Raw genomic sequence first — 17,730 nt, 5'->3', positions numbered from 1 at the left:
GTGTGAATGTCAGCCCCTGTGGGGGGTATTTATATGCAAATATTGTGGCCAATGGCATTGTAATACTAAACAATAGAATCCAATGGTGGTGTTTAGGTGGTAGGGGGAGCTAAAATAAAATGATTTAAACCTTTTTTTGGATAAAATACAAACGTTGTAATATTACAACCGTGGGCCTTAGAGGGTTAAGGAAGGAAGGAAGGAAGGAAGCAAGGAAGCAAGGAAGGGAGGAAGGGAGGAAGGAAGGAAGGAAGCAAGGAAGCAAGCAAGCACGTTATTTATTTATTTATTTAACTCCGGGGGTCCTTGGAGGTTGTAGTTTGGCAGGCAAGGAACGTGTGTGCAAAATTTGGCATGGATCGGGGCAACGGTTGCGGAGATATGAGCAGGGCAAGAGTGTGACGTGTGAGGTGTGACAGACAGACGGAGGGAGGGACGGACTGACTTACACTTTGTGCAGGGTTTGATAGTAAATGCGACCTACGGTCGCAATTAATCTGTTGGGATAGAATAGCCTATACAGATTAATATGCTATGTTTAATATGCTATGTTTTTTTAATATGCTAAAGGGACAGAATCGTTGTTTTTTTTTCACTCTTTTTCCTCTATTTTTTACATTTATTTGCAGCTACATGTAATTCAAATGGTTTATTTACAAGTCCATTTCACCACACAAAAGACAAGCCGTTTCCTCCTTTTATCCTCCTAACTTCCAATCCGGGGTTGGTTCATTCATAATGTCGTCATCATCTTCATCTTCATCATCATCATCATCAACATGTGTCAGAGAAAGCAAAGATGGCAGGCCGGCGGCCCATCTTTGCTTTCTCTGACACACAGAACCTATCTCCCTTTATTGACACGAGCTGCCATGGCAGCTACGCTAGAAAACCCAAACCACGTAACCAATCAAGCCAGCCATGGCCCCCCAGCCCATGGGATACATTCTCCTTGGCTCTCCCCAATCACCTGACCAGGAAGTGTTCTCTCTCCTTCTCTGTTTACCTAGGAGCAGACGCATGAGTTGAGTGTTGCTTCAAACTATGTCAAGGGATGTATATATATATAGATGTCACATTGCTCTGTTCAATTGCTCTTTAAACAACTTGGGACAACATGAGACGACGCTGTGTACATTTGGACACAAGACGTGGGTCAACGTGCCTCGTGAGGAGAGGAGAGGAGAGGAGGTGATGCACCATGGTGTCATGAACTTCAAACAGAAGCAGCGTGAGGAACAGGCAGAACCAGACTGAGGGTGAGAGGAATGAAAATAATGCTGTAATGTTTTGTCACAAAGATTGTATTTAGTTATAATATTCTAAATTAACTAAGCCAGTGGTTCTGCTATTTTTTGAAAAAGTCGTGAAAATGTGTGCAAATCTTTGAATATATGTATTTTCAAAGCGAACGTCTGTAACTAAAACTTTGCTTCTGGGTGGTCCCTGGAACTAGATATTTTGAAATGGGGGTCCGTGGCCAAATAAATATCATTTTGGGGGTCCTTCACATGAAAAGGTTTGAGAACCACTGAGATAGTAGTCTCTCAAGAACAGACTAACTGAGCTCCAGTTAAGTGAAAAGGACCTTTTCTTTGACGATGGCTAAGCCAGATTGCTGACATAGAAACATAGGGTTTTTTCCAAAAATCTTAGAAGGATTCAAAAGACACTTAAAATTCTAATTTTCACGATTTTTCAAAAATAGCAGATATCTACAAGCTCGCAGCTTGAGCTTGTATATCTGCTATTTTTTTTTTATATTTAAAGCATAAAATATTGCGTCATAATGTGTTCAGGCCTACATGTGTTATAACTCAGCTGGTGTTTAATGTAACCCCTTTTCCAGGATAAGAAATATGCCACAGACAGATATAAAGACATCTACACAGAACTCAGCATTGTGAAAGCAAAGGCTGACTGTGACATCAGCAAGCTGAAGGACAAGCTCCTCGTTGCCACAGAAGAACTGGGGGAGAGGGCAGTGGATGGAGGCGTCACTCCTGGATATGGTCAGTAGAACGATGTTATCATGTCACCGTTTAAGCCTAGAGTTATTTAATGCTTTAACTATTGAAAAATAGCAGATATACAAGCTCACAGCGCAGTACCGAGTGCCACGATGTGAGCTTGTGGATCTGCTATTTTTGAAAAATCATGAACATTTTTGCAAATCAAATTTTTAAAGTGAACATTTGTAACTCAAATATTTGCTTCTGGGGGGGTCCCTGATACAAAATATTTTGAGACGGGGGTCGGCGGCCAAATACATATAATTCTAGGGGTCCTTGACATGAAATAGTTTGAGAACCACTGACGTAGAAACGGGTTTTTCAAAACACCTTAGAAGGATTTAGAAGACACTTGTAGAATCGGGTCAAAATCGGGTCAAAATTCTAATGTTCACGATTTTTCCAAAAATAGCAGATCTACAAGCTCGCAGCGCGGCACTCGAGCTTGTATATCTGCTTTTTTAATAGTTAAGGCATAAAATGGGTTAATGTGAAGGCCTATTTGCATTATTCAGTATTTACAACTTGTAAAGGGAAAATGGTCAAAGAACAGGTTCTGGTATTCCATTCTGGCACTGTAGTTTTATTCTACTACATTAAGCTGCTGCTTTGTTTTGTTTTCTTATTTTTTTTTAGACATCATGAAATCGAAAAGCAATCCAGACTTCCTGAAAAAACGGTCAATGATCTCCAGGCAGACTCGAGGTGAAAGATCAAAGGTAAGAGACGGGTTTATTTGAAGTTTAAATACTCCTCCCTTGAAGGCAAAGGTATCACCTTTCACAGTAGACAACTATTTGAGTTGACAAAATGAATAAAGAATTACTTTAGAGAGCTGTGTCTTGGCACTGAAATGCTTGACCGCATGTACTGTAACCTTGAAAAGTAATTAGATTGTATCATGTATAGTATGGTGATTTGTGACCAATACCAAATAGTTTTTCTTTATTTTATTTTTTGTATTTTGATTTTTTTTACAAAAAAAATAAATTTAAGTTAATTAAAAAGTGTCTTTCGGCCTGGGCCGCTGGCACAGTGGTCCAGGCACCTAGGCTCAGTAGCCTGACAGGGCGTTGCGCGTTCGAGTCCCGATCTTGGCGACCTTTGCTGCAAGTCACCCCCCATTTCCTGTCTATTTATCATTAAAGGCATGAAAAAAGCCCAGAAAATAGATCTTAAAAGGTGTCTTTTTTTTAAGTCTGGGAACATTATCAATAGCGATGCACCGACAATTTGGCCAATGAGCGAAAACACAGAAACGCAGAGCATTGGGTCTGTATGTAGCTCACGTAGTTCACACCCAGCCTCTCACATTCACAACATGACAACATGAAAACCTCCCACAATTCAAATGATCTGATTATTTGTTTGATTTATATCGGTCCAGGGTGAATGCAAGAGTCATGTTGTGTCTTAAAGAAATCCATAATATTCTGCATCATTTATTATGGCCTGAACTGTAAAGCTAGTATTATATTCTGCAATCTGCTACTCAGAGTTGGTCCACCCATCTGCCACTTACATGGGAAAACATGGTGGGATTCATTGGTCTCTTGGTTCGAGCGTTTGGATTCTCATACTTGACTTGAGAGTTGGACAACTACTATACTAAGTTTAGGTGGCATTAACCCATTTAGAACGGGTACACATAGTGTATTATTATTTTATGCTTGAAAAATAGCAGATATTTTATGCTGAAAAATAGCAGATGTACAAGCTCACAGCGCGGCACCGAGTGCCGCGCTGCGAGCTTGTAGATCTGCTATTTTTGAAAAAATTAAATAATAATACACTATAATGTGTACCCGTTCTAAATGGGTTAAACATACAACCTATGACCATGACAGAAATTGTAAAAGAGATTTGGCATAATAATAACGATGAATACAAAAATAAATCACAATTGCAATTGTGGTGTCGACTTTGTATTTGGTCCAAATGATCATATAAGACCCAACCAAAATATTGTAGCAGGCAAAATATGCAAGAGCAGTCTGACTCGTCATGACGTGTGTGAGCACCTGAAAAGAAATCATCCTTGCTAGTCGGAGGCCTTAGGGAGATAGAATGGTAATTTGTGCTAATCAGTCTAAAAGCGCCAAATTTTGCACAGATGTAGCCCAGGGCTTGCTCTAATGATTTAGCTAGGGCGCCCGAGTCGGCGATCTTCGGGGTTGCCACAGCGGCCAAATCAAGTTGGGCTCCCTTCGACTTTCTATACAAGAGGAAAATACCCAGAAAAAAACATTTTTCTTTTTTTTCTGGGTATTTAAGTAGGATGTGAGGGGTATGACTAGGGGTTTGTCATGATGCTGAATCCATTGCAAGCATTTGTTTTGCACAAAAAAACATTCCTTGGGCTACAAATGGCCCCAGAAAACGATGGTTTAGTGATGAAAAGTGAGTCCTCACAGTTTTGTGGGGGTTTTCTGGGGCCATTTGTAGCCCAAGGAATGTTTTTTGTGCAAAACAAATGCGTGCAATGGATTTAGGCTAGCTTATCAAATGGAACTATATTGAGTTAAATCTTAAGTTAAATTTAAGTGTTGTAAATATAAGAGATGAGTTGGTTAATCTGTTTGTTGCAGCCCTACTTGAATTCAATGACATTTTGTACATTGTTGAGTCGAACTTGAATATGTCTGTGTTTTTGTGAAAGACAGTTTCATAGTACATGTAGTTATGTGTGTATATGTGTGTGTATTCAGTGTTGGCAAGTACAGTACTGTAAGTCAAAGTGATTTTCATGCATTGTCACCTGTGTGTGTGTTTGTTTGTTTGTTTTTTTGTCCGGCAGTCTGTCACTGAACAAGTTTCATTGGATAGCTGACTCCCATTGTGGGGTGACTCCCCCTCCCTTCCCTGTCCCAAGATATGCTGTAGGTATAGCATGGCCTTAGGGCGAGCATGCCCTACTCCACATTGCATGAGTTCCCTTAACACCACAACCCTCCTTCCTTCGCCACCAATTTCTTTTGCATTACCTTTAACTCTTCTACTGCTTCGGACGTTCCCGTTCGCCCCAATTTTGACGGCGGCGCGTTGCCAATACGGCTCGTTTGTTTTTTACCTTGTTTTGATGTCTGTAAGCTGATGAGGGGTCGCTCGGGTGTGTACAGTAAAACCATCTCCCGTAATGCTGCTTTCAAATCTCCACCACACGTAAACATCAATGGTTGTCCAATTCACTTCCTGGCTGTTCACTGTGGACCTATGCATTGCTATGTATTGGACCACGGCAAGCGGAACGGGCCAATTCCATTCCATTCTTTGCATAAGGCTGCCTTCTGCCGCCAGCTAGGCCAAAGTACACATATAATAAATACAAATAAAACAATAAAAAATGAATAGATCTTTTTCTATAACATCGCAAAGGTAAGCTGCTTTTTGCTGGCACCAGCCCCAATAAATAAATAATAAATCTGGCAGTAAGACTGTTAAAAGTCATTAGTAGTTTCCATGTCAGGCAAAACACTTATTGGACAACACTTATTTATAACCTGAAAACTACTCCGCCCTATGATGAAAACCCACCAGGTAACTTTTGACTTGTTCACGTGAATTTCCGTACAGAAGAACAGTATGCGCTATGTCCAGAGGCAATGTGTTCCTAGACATCTTTTCTATAGTTGTAGTCAACCTGCCCCCCCAGTGTTTTGTCCGTGGATATAACTACTAGATCATACTTGGGCAACTGGCGGCCCGGGGGCCACATGCGGCCCCCACATTCACTTAATGCGCGCCACAGGTTAATACCAGAATACTGATATATTATTGATTTCAGCTGTTACAATTCCAAACATGACCTGCTTTAATTCCGTCAGTCTATATTAGTCGCTTAATGACTAGTATAGTAGTATTAAAATGTATTTTTGTCCAATGTCCAATGTATTTGTATTTTAGGTTCATAAAGTTAACATGAGTCTATAACTAAATGCGTTTGAAATTAAATCAAAATGTTACATTTTAGGATTCCAATTAAAAAAGAACAAAAAATAATTCAGGATTCCAATTCAAAAGAAGCCAAAATAGATGATCTACAAGCTCAAAACGCATCGCAGCGCGATGCGTTTTGAGCTTGTAGATCTGATATTTTTGCTTCTTTTGTATGAGATACTAAAATGACAAAGTAGGACGTAGCAATATGCAATGTGGCCCTCTGGAGTGAAGGTGGAAATATAGTGGCCCTCACCATCATCAAAGTTGCCTGCCCCTGAACTAGAACTATAGACACCATACAGTAGTTAACCCATTTAGGACAGGAACCCCTATTTGTAACTACAATATACAGTACCTTTCAATTCCTATTGCTATGCACAGTATGGGTGCGTTCGGAAATGCGCCATGTTGTCGTTTGTTTTTTCGGTGCACTTGGTGCGTTGTCGTTCGGAAATCCAATGTGCGGCGCGCCGGGTGTGCTGAGTGCGCGCACCGACCGACCCTACTCAGAAGATGGGGTTTGACAGTGTGGTGCGGTGTTTTGATTGGTTGGTTTTCATGGCCGTGTCTCGAGCGCTTCTCAGCTGTGAACAATGGAGGAAATGACCGCAAAATGCAGCATTTGCAGCTTAATTGGTCGTTTGGGCTTGATAGTTTCACACGCATCAACGTGTAAACTAACAGCAGGTATGCCTATGTTTTGATTTACATCTCCTTTCAATAGCAACGTTGCGTCAGCCACTGCTGCTTTTCAGAAAGTTTACCTTCAGAGTTCAGAGCTTAACTGGTCTTTCGTAAATAAGCCACACTGAGCGCACAACCGGTGCGTGTATCCGAACGCACCCTATATAGAAACTAAGGCTGGGACTTTAACTGATTAATTGCGATTAATTAATTACAGAAAATTTACGCGATTAAAAAAATTAACGCACTTAGTTTTTGCACCACAGAACCCTCAGTTTCGGGCATACTGATCATAGCGATGCACCAACCAAGAAGAGACAACAAACGCAAAGGGAGAAGTAGCTGATCAGAGCGCTTTGCTTGGCCCAGTGGATGCGAAATTTAGATTTAAAAAACTCACTCGTTGATTCACTCGTACAACAAAATGTGTTTTACTTGAAAAAAAATGCTTCTCAGGTCAAATATCGATGTGCGATTAAAATGCGATTAATTGCGATTAATTAATCACAGAGCCTGTAATTAATTAGATTAAAAATTTTAATCGCATCCCAGCCCTAATAGAAACATATCGTCACTGTCGGGCAGAAACCTCATATCTCCAAGTTTCAAATTTCAAGTTGTTTCATAAAGTCTGTCGACTATTTTCGTTTTTTTTAAATGATTTTGGACATTCAAGGTTTCCACCCGACAACTATATATATATATATATATATATATATATATATATATATATATATATATATATAATTATATAGTAATTTTATAATAAGTATTTAAAGTTTTTCTGAAAACTTAGGTCAGGATTTAGAAGGCCGTTATGGCTTTGTACCCTGTATGTGTGAATTAACTTTGTGAATGGCTGTCTTTGGTTTTGTCGGTCATTTAGTCTTGTGATTGTTTGTTGTTACTTTGTCTGTGTTTCTACAGTAACTTGCACGACTATAACATCACTGTTTTCCTCAATTTCCTGCACCAACTGAGTGGACTTTAATCTACTGTTGTTGTCGTCATTAACATTTTTCTCAGCACAACGGCAGTGAATGTACTCCTTGTTACTCAAATGTACATGACGTGTTGATTGATGCACCATTTGTTCTAAGGGTGTTGTTTTCTTAACCCATTTAGGCCTAGAATTATTGAATGCTTTAACCAGTGAAAAATAGCAGATATACAAGCTCACGTGCTGCGCTGCGAGCTTGTAGATCTGCTATTTTTGAAAAAGTCTTGAAAATGTGTGCAAATCTTTGAATATATGTATTTTCAAAGTGAACGATTGTAACTCAAATTTTGCTTCTGGGGGGTCCCTGGAACTAAATATTTTGAGATGCGGGTCCGTGGCCAAATACATATCATTTTGGGGGTCCTTCACATGAAAAGGTTTGAGAACCACTGACATAGTAGTCTCTCAAGAACAGACTAACTGAGCTCCAGTTAAGTGAAAAAGGACCATTTCTTTGACGATGGCTGGCCAGATTGCTGACATAGAAACATAGGTTTTTCAAAAAACCTTAGAAGGATTCAAAAGACACTTATAGAATGGGGTCAAAATTCGAATTTTCGCGATTTTTCAAAAATAGCAGATATACAAGCTTGCAGCGCGGCACTCGGTGCCACGCTGTGAGCTTGTATATCTGCTATTTTTCAATAGTTAAAGCATAAAATAATGATACACAATAAAGTGTACCCGTTCTGAATGGGTTGGTATAGGATGGGTTCATATAATTATTACGGTAAACATGTGCTTTGTTCCAGTGATCATACATTTGCCTAAAATAGATGACTAACATCACTTGTCTTGTTTTTTTAAAGCTCTTCTCTGACTATGAAAGTCCTTATCAGTCAAATATAAATAAAATACTTTCTTTTCTTCCTCCTGTAGAGCCTAAAAGAGGGACTAACTGTGCAGGAACGCATGAAGCTCTTTGAGGCAAAAGATTCCAGGAAGATTTAATTTTGGGGGGAGTCTGAAGTTTTTCTTCACACTCTGTTCTTTGCTAGCCTTGCTTTTTGGTCAAAATGGTTAAGGTCATATTCACACATCATTTTCCTATGGCATCATATTCGGGGGTTGGAGAACCCTCGAATATGTGTGAATATGATCAATGAGGAGACGCACAAAGGATAATGTACAATGTCTATAAATACTAAATCTAAATATAGACTGGCTTCAATCCTGTTCCCTGTGGAGGATTGTAGTTGTTTTTGGTCCTAAAATAGTCTCTTCATATTGTGTTTACATTATTAAATCGATTTTGTGTAATAGATTTCTTGAGTAATTTCCTTTATGTGGAACCGGTCCACGATGGTGAACTGTCACACTTCAGCTGTGTTACCTTTTGAGAGGGCTTAACAGCATTTTAATTGTATTCTTTTCCATCGCCCCCCAAATGCCAAAACAGATAGCAATACACAGTATAAATAATATATATTTCCCAATAGGAATTCATGGACTATCTGCTGTATTTTATTGTTTGGGTTACAATGATTTCTTTATCTAATGATTTTTATGTCGCGCCGGTTATGTTGTACATAACTACTGTATATGTGGAAGAGTATGGTTTGCTGTTGATTGTTGGGGCATCTGCTGTACTATATCTTTGGTTTTGATTTGATATTCAACAATGTGACGCTTGTTTTAATGACGTATGAGAGTTTTTTTTTTAACATTATTTTGAGTGCCTGTGTGTGGAGATGGGATGGGGAAGGGGTGGGGTGTTGCACTTATCACTTGACTACTTGAGGAAGCCGTTTTCTTTATTTTGTTTTCGTCTCAATGGTGTGGTGACTTCAACCCAACTATTTGTTACAGTGCAAACACACGTTTTGGCTTCTGTTGAATATCGTCGTTGTAGGGTGGAAACCTCGTATCTCCAAGTTTCAAATGTGTACGTTCTTTCGCAAAGTAAAGCCCTGCTTCATCATACAAGGCCGTCGCACAAAAGTAGTGAAAACAGCAGATCTACAAGCACACAACGCCTCGCGGCGCGAGGCGTTGTGTGCTTGTAGATCGGCTGTTTTCACTAGTTTAAATCATTTTTAAAATGATAAATGCAAAACGAACGGTTTTGGACATACAAGGTTTCCACCCGACAACGACGAATATGGTAGAACAAACGACAAACTCTGAACTCGCTACTGATGTTTTCTCTATATATTACTTGCATCACACTATAGAACTTTCTGTTTCCTCATAGTTCTGGGATCAGTGTTTAAGGATGTATCTCTTAAAAGTGACACTATTTAGGGCTTTGCATGACTGTATGGTAATTTGAACTCCCGGAATGGTTTGCCTCATTTTCCCCCTTTTATGCTTTAGTGCAGGGGTCTTCAACAGGGGGTCCGGGACCCCCAGGGGGTCCTCAGAGTCACTACAGGGGGTCCTCCAAAACTTTGAGTGATAGAAAGTTTTTTTCTCCTGTTTTATGTTAACCACTTGAACCCTAGTGTCAATATTCTGAGAACTTTCTTTTGCCAAAAATAGCAGATCTACAAGCTCACAACGTGATCTTGTAGATCGGCTATTTTTGGCAAAAAGGTTTGGTGTAGAGGGGAAAAAGAGCAGACTAAGTACACAGTGAAATGTCAACTTTTTCAAGTATTGACGGTTCAAGTGGTTAAATATCTGAAAACTCAAATTGACATGAATCCAAAATACACTGATGATCGTGCCGTCAAACGATGAAACTATATGGAATCTCTGAAAAGGTTGTGGGGGGTCCCTGCTTCATCTCTCTCTCTCTCTCAACTAAGGGGTCCTTGGCCTGAAAACGTTGAAGACCCCTGCTTTAGTGTGTGGAAAACATAAGCTTTGCCTTTGCGAGTCCTACTGTTTAGATGTTGAGACTGAAACCTTTTTTGAACTGTAAATGGCTGTCCTGAAGCACTTGGCCCAATTCCCTGACCTCTCACTGAAATCTTTTGTCTTTGAAATACAGTAGTCGTTGTGCCTCGACTGAGTGAAGAATACACATCCATTGACACCTGTGCAGCTATGGATACACACTGTATAGTATTCAAAATCACGCCTTGTACATAATATGCCACACAGAAAACTTCTGTATTTTGTTTTAAACTTGTATCTTGCTTATTAGCTCTATATTAAATATATATATATATATATGAATATTTTTTATTTTCGTTTGAATGTATAACGCCAATAAATGAAGTGTTTCTGAGTTTTGGGGAGTACGTTTGTCAATGATTTGTTATAGTCGGAAAATGTAAAATACTACCAAGAAGTAGCTAAAATCTCCAAGTGTTATGTATAGTAACATTACAAAGCCAAGCTAACTATTGCAGGCAGACAAACATGGGCTCTTTGATTTGTGGTAGTAATATTTATAGCGTAACAAATAAGTGTACTGTATGTAGTCTACAGAAAATCTCACTAGGCTACTCAATTTAGATGTACCTGCTGCTGTCAATCCAACAGCTGACATCCATGGACTGTGACTTCTACTTCTCCTCTGTGTCAGCATAAAACCTGTACTAAGTGATACTATACATGGTCATTGCAACTTAACCAGTCAGCCTTATTATAAACTGTATGGTACTTAGTATAGATGCTCCATCTAGGGAGAGCACCGTGGTGTATAAAGAGGTGTCCCATATGACACTTGAGGAAGTCTTCTGCCCAACAGGGCAAAGCTCTGGCCAGCAGGCCAGAGCTCTCTGATGCTGAGTCTGCTGTATGCTGTTTCTCTGATGCTGATGAATCTTCTTCAATAAATGGTTGACTTCACCCTGACTGGATATTAATATTTTTCTATCATAGTTGGCGACCACGAAGGGACCAATATTTCATCTTTACCATAGATGGATACTTGGTCAAAAGAACTCTGGGTTGAAGGAACATTTTTGGAAAGGAGATTTTTGAAAGCAGACCTGAAGCAGGTCCACCACCATGAAGGACAAAGAGGAGACCACTACAGAAGCAACTTGCAAGATATGCAAACTCAACAAGAACTGACTTTCAAGCAGATCTACAAGGTCGAGACCTCACAGATTAACAATAATCTTGTGATGACTGCAGCCTGTGGTGACAAGGAGGGCAGATTGCTATTCACCAACATGGAGAGCAAGTCGGGCACCAAGAAACAACACAGACTGACAGCGGAGGTGACGAAATCGACACCATGTCGAACACCAACAGACTTTTGCCACAGTAGGAGGGGACCAAGCCAAGGAGACACATGCTGTCAATCAGAGAGCCACTGAACTGGAGCCCCCCAGCCCAGTGGATATCGCTGAAGCAAAGACATTAACCGCCACAGGCCATAAGAGGAACGGAGAGACGCCATGAAAACTACAACAACTATGTGTTTGATATTAAGCTGAGTAATTTATATAGGAATAATATTAGCTAAAAGTTGATATCTAAAATATGAGTCAACAAGGCATTTGCCACTAATGTGAGAATATTTGGTTTTATGGTCTAAACTCTGGTATTCCAACAATTGCAGAGTTGTCGGGCAGCTCCGGACTAGGATAAAAATAGAATATTACCGTAACCAGACGAAAGATATTCTCTAGGACGGGAGTGCATGCGGGCTCTTGATTTTGGAAAACAGAATTTCAAAGTACAAACAAATATGGATTCACATTTACTAAATTACTACTCTAGTTTGAACTGTGATTGACCATGCATGAAAAAGTCATAAAGTGATTATTGCGTAGCCAGACGATCTTAATCCACGTAAAAGTAATGCACAAGTATTAACTATTAACGAAGTCGGGAATAGTGAATTAATTAATTATTTAAATTGCTATATCAACATGTAATTGTCTGGAAGGTCTATTGATTTGGCACTCTATACATATCCTGTTGTATGTAAATGAATAGAGTATTCATTCACAAAAAAAAGGATGGAATGTGGTAGTAATATTTATAGCGTAACAAATAAGTGTACTGTATGTAGTCTACAGAAAATCTCACTAGGCTACTCAATTTAGATGTACCTGCTGCTGTCAATCCAACAGCTGACATCCATGGACTGTGACTTCTACTTCTCCTCTGTGTCAGCATAAAACCTGTACTAAGTGATACTATACATGGTCATTGCAACTTAACCAGTCAGCCTTATTATAAACTGTATGGTACTTAGTATAGATGCTCCATCTAGGGAGAGCACCGTGGTGTATAAAGAGGTGTCCCATATGACACTTGAGGAAGTCTTCTGCCCAACAGGGCAAAGCTCTGGCCAGCAGGCCAGAGCTCTCTGATGCTGAGTCTGCTGTATGCTGTTTCTCTGATGCTGATGAATCTTCTTCAATAAATGGTTGACTTCACCCTGACTGGATATTAATATTTTTCTATCATAGATTAAAGGAAGAATATGCCTTAGAACAGTGTTTCTCAACCTGTGGGTTGAGAAACTTATTTTGGGGGGTCCCCAGATGATTAACTTAATGTGGAACACTGTTTTCTCACTCAACAGTAAACAAACCAAAATAAAGTTTAAGCGTATAGCACATTTCTAAAGTGTAAATTTAAGGACTTTTTAATACCTCTGAAATGACAAATGAAACACAAATTGTCAAATATTTAGGTAGAAATTGTGAAAATAGCTGATCTACATGCTCACAACGCCTGCGTTGCGAGGCGTTGCGAGCATGTAGATCTGCTGTTTTCACAATAGAACCGTGACATACAAAATGTAATGCCTCAACTCTTAGTGCTCATATAGGGTGAGGGGGTCCGCAGTTCAAATATGCTTATTTTGGGGGTCGCGGCCTGAAAAGGTTGAGAACCACTGCCTTAGAATATAAAGAAAGTATGTCAGCATATGAAAGTGTCCACATGAGGGTGCTGTGGGCTTGGACACGATGTCATTGAAGCTCATGCATATTTCATGCTGTGATTGTGGTGGTTTTAAAAGTATGTCCCAGATTCCTCCAATTGTTTTACGGACGCCCAGAAAATGCATGTTGTTCTGGAATAACACATTAGATTGACATTATGAGAAATCAACTAAATATTTTGTTATCTTTGTTATTAAAAGCATGAAAGTATTGGCATCAAAATGTAATTAAAGTACCAAAAGTCAAAGTACAAAATGTTTGAAAATACATGCGATGCGACGCCTTGTGAGCTTGTAGATCGTCTATTTTCAAACAGCCAAGGTATAGAATAGGGCTAAAGTGCATTAATGTATGTTTTATAATATAATCATTTATATCAACTAAAGTTTTCAAATAATTGTAGTGGCGTAAAAGTACAATATTTGGATCTGAGATGTAGTGGAGTAGAAGTAAAATACTGAAATACTCAAGTAAAGTACAAATGCCTCAAAACTAATTAAGTAGTACTTGTACCACATGTGTAATAGCATGTGTCACAGCTACTGGTTGTAACAAACACCCACATGATTCAGTGGCAATAAAACTAAATATAAGACATTTGCCTAGTACAGTATGTTACTAGGCAGACGGTAACATTCATTGTGGTTCTGTTGGACATATAGCAGCTGACCATGGCTTGTGTGTAAGGGTGGTGAGAGGCCTAGAGCGTTTTCAGGCCAAGGACCCCTTAGTTGAGAGAGAGATGAAGCAGGGACCCCTACAACATGTTTATAGGGGCGGCATATCTCAGGGGTAGAGAAAACGTTATTCCCGAAGGGTTTCCAGTTCGAATCCGGGCTCCCCCTGAGTTAATGTCCAAGGGTCCTTGAGCAAGACTCTGAACCCCTAATTGCTCCCGGTGAGCAGATTGGTGCCTTGCACGGTTTCCTCCGCCACCGGTGTATGAATGTGTGTGTGAATGGGTGAATGTAATGCACAATCTATGTAAAGCGCCTTGGATAAAAGCGCTATATAAATGCACCATTTACCATAGATATAGTTTCATTGTTTGACAGCACAATCATCAGTGTATTTTGGATTCATTCATTTGTATTTTTCAGATATTTAACTACTGGAACCATCCATACTTAATAAACTTGACCTTTCACTCAGTACTTAGTCTGCTCTTTTCCCCCTCTACACCAAACCTCTTTGCCGAAAATAGCCGATCTACAAGCTCACAACGCCTCGCGCTGCGAGGCGTTGTGAGCTTGTAGATCTGCTATTTTTGGCTAAAGTTCTTTGAATATATTATGGACGCTAGGGTTCAAGTGGTTAATATAAAAAAGGAGAAAAAAGTTTCTATCACTCAAAGATTTGGAGGACGCCCTGTAGTAACTCTGAGGACCCCCTGTTGAAGACCCTTGGCCTAGACTAGAGTATAGAGTCAGGGTCTCCCCAGTGCTGGCTGCTCATTCACGGGGCAGACCGCTAATCCTGCACCTTGGGGCCTTGACCTTTGCAGTGGTATAGCTGACAGTGATGTTGTATTTACTCAAGTACTGTCCAAGTGTCTATACTTGCCTGAAGGAAGCCAAAACAAAATAAGTTTTACTCTTATGTACCTGTACACAAGATGTAACAATAAAGTCTACCTTGAACCTACTTAGGTAAAATATTAAGGTATTTTTTTTTTTTACTTTACTGGAGTATTTCCAGTACTTTTACCTCTACTATTCTACATCTCAGAGGCAAATATTGCGACACATTGTGAGCTTGTAGATCTTCTATTTTCAAAAGACGTGTACACATTGGAAAACCTGTCAAATGCATTCTGCATAATGAGTAGGCTTAGGGCTACTTTCTACTTTTGGTAATTAAGCAAATGCTTTTGTACTTTTACTCGAGTAAACTTTAGATTCTGGACTTCATACTTTTACTTACTTTACTTTTCTTTACTTTACTAAAGCACTTTTTCCACCACTGGTAGCTGCTAGACTTAGAAACTAAGGACAGGTGACCCTGGCAGGCACGTCAAAGGGGGCTTGAGCCCCTGCCCCTTTATCCATCTGTAAAAACTGCCCTCTCCAGACCATGAATGCAGTTTTCACTATGGTGAAAGAAACGCAAATGCCCTCTTTCCATACCATACCTGGAGGCAGCGTTCAAGAGAATTGCCTTGTCCAAACTCTCCTGAACTTGAATGCAGCATCTTTAAGAATTGCCCTCTCTGTGTAGAAATCCATGCCGTTACGCCACATCTCCAGTATTGACTTGATAATGGTTAGTTTAGTGTGGTATCAAGCACAGAAAATAGCCGACCTCCAAGCTCACAAGTAACGCGTCGCGCTTCGATATTATCAACAAAAGGCCCTTTTAGAAATGTCAGCCCCTGCCTCTCTAACATTCTCTGCACGTCCCTGGACCCTGGTGTTGACTGTTTAGCTTATGGAGGCGCTTCACCTTCTGTCAGGGTGGAGGGGAGCTGCGATGTCCTTGCCACAATAGCAGTCTATTTGTCTATTTCGGGGTTCCCCAATTAGTTTTCCCCAAGGGCCGAATCATGTCTAGGGTACCAAGCCAAGGGCCACAACATTGCAGGCGGCGACGGTGGCGTTTCCGCTACTCCAGCGACAGTTCAGATATCGTCGTTGTCGGGTGAAAATCTTGTATGTCCAAAACCGTTCGTTTTGCATTTATCATTTTAAAATGATTTAAACTAGTGAAAACAGCCGATCTACAAGCACACAACGCCTCGCGGTGCGAGGCGTTGTGTGCTTGTAGATCTGCTGTTTTCACTACTTTTGTGAGACGGCCTTGTATGATGAAGCAGGGCTTTGCTTTGCGAAAGAACGTACACATTTGGAGCCACGAGGTTTCCTCCTGACAATGACGATATACTAGTGTTGTTGCTGCTCTTATACCACCATTATTACTGGGGTTGGTGGGGGCCTGACAGTAGCCCCCCGCGGGCCGCAAATGGCCCGCGGGCCGCCTATTGGGGAACCCTGGTCTATTTGTTTGCTGAAAGTCTGTGACTGATGTTTAGATGAACATGTTCATAGCTCTCTGTCCCTCTAAAAGGCTACGCATATCACATTATGTTAAAATATTTCTATATGCTGCCTGTTTTCATTTCATACAATTAAAGGACAACTTTGTTTTTTTTACAACAAGGGTTCATATTTTAGATTGCAATTAAAGAAAAGATGAGTGTTAAAATGTTTTCATTTGACTTCTTTCTATCGTTTTAGCCATTTTAGAGATTTTGATTTCAGTGGGTGGGGGCATGCATATATACAAGTGGCAAAATATGTATTTTTAGACACAATAAGCCGGCTATTTCTTTATTACTGTGTTACTATTTACAGTAACACTACTAGCCCCCATAAGTCACATCTGCCCATGAACGATTGCGGTGCGTCTTGGGAAAGGGGTTATTGTCTAAAAATACATATTTAGCCACTGAAATGAAAACATTTTAACACTCATCGTTTTCTTTCTCTAAAATATGAACCCTTGTTGTAAAAAACAAAGTTGTCCTTCAAACACAATCATTTTTATTACATTTTATTATTTCATATTTTATTATGTTCCCATCATGGTCTTCCCTGTTTGTTTCATTTTATAGTAGTAGTAGAATAAGAGAAGCGAATAAGAGTCGTCTCATCTCTTGATTTATTCAAAGAAATTCAGTGCATTTAATACAGCGGTGTACAGCTTTCTTTCATCAAAGGCAATTTTACAATCCAACATGACATTGTCCATATAAAACATAACATTTACCTTTTTAAATCATTTTGCGTTCATCAAAAGATGAACACTATTTACAGATCATTTAAAAGGATTGTCTCTTAATAATAGAATTCTCTGGTGGACTTGCGTAGTATATATAAAAAAAAAAAAAAAAAGATTGTTCTATTCTCTTTTTGTCTTGAAGTGCGAGGCTGCTAGTAGTATGGCCCTGCACTTTTAGTACAGTCATTTACTGTACTAACAATCAATGTCCAGTTTTTAGTGCATTATAGTATTTATTCTTCCTTGCGATATACAGCATATTTTCCTTCATTCACTCTTTGCCTCGTAAGGTGCTAAATGTTCGTGGGAGGACGTGAACAAGAATCTTTGACGGTGCTTTACGGGTGCAGTGGAAATTGCCGGGCATGCCGAGGACAAAGAAATAGGTGTGTGGCCGTTAGAATGACGACGCGGTTCAGTTCGGTTTAAGTCAGTGGTTCTCAAAGAAGTGGATTCCAGGGGACTCTGTGGGTTCCTGTGGCGTTCCTGTGGGTTCCTGTGGAGGCATAGCTCAGGG

The 17,730-nt window shown here is 39.9% G+C and overlaps 1 long non-coding RNA gene across 1 annotated transcript; it reads left to right on the top strand.

The window, feature by feature from the left end:
* The first annotated feature begins 1,857 nt into the window (after window positions 1–1,857).
* Window positions 1,858–8,692, top strand: LOC308303318. The gene is made up of 4 exons (XR_013962982.1): window positions 1,858–2,012; window positions 2,649–2,731; window positions 4,810–4,891; window positions 8,515–8,692. It is a non-coding gene; the product is annotated as an uncharacterized lncRNA (long non-coding RNA).
* The last annotated feature ends 9,038 nt before the right edge of the window (window positions 8,693–17,730 follow it).

This window comes from Nannobrachium achirus, assembly GCF_963921795.1.
Source record: "Nannobrachium achirus genome assembly, chromosome: 18".
Classification (NCBI taxonomy): domain Eukaryota; kingdom Metazoa; phylum Chordata; class Actinopteri; order Myctophiformes; family Myctophidae; genus Nannobrachium; species Nannobrachium achirus.
The sequence above is the reverse complement of the archived record's forward strand: the minus strand, read 5'-3'. Positions and strand labels throughout refer to the sequence as shown.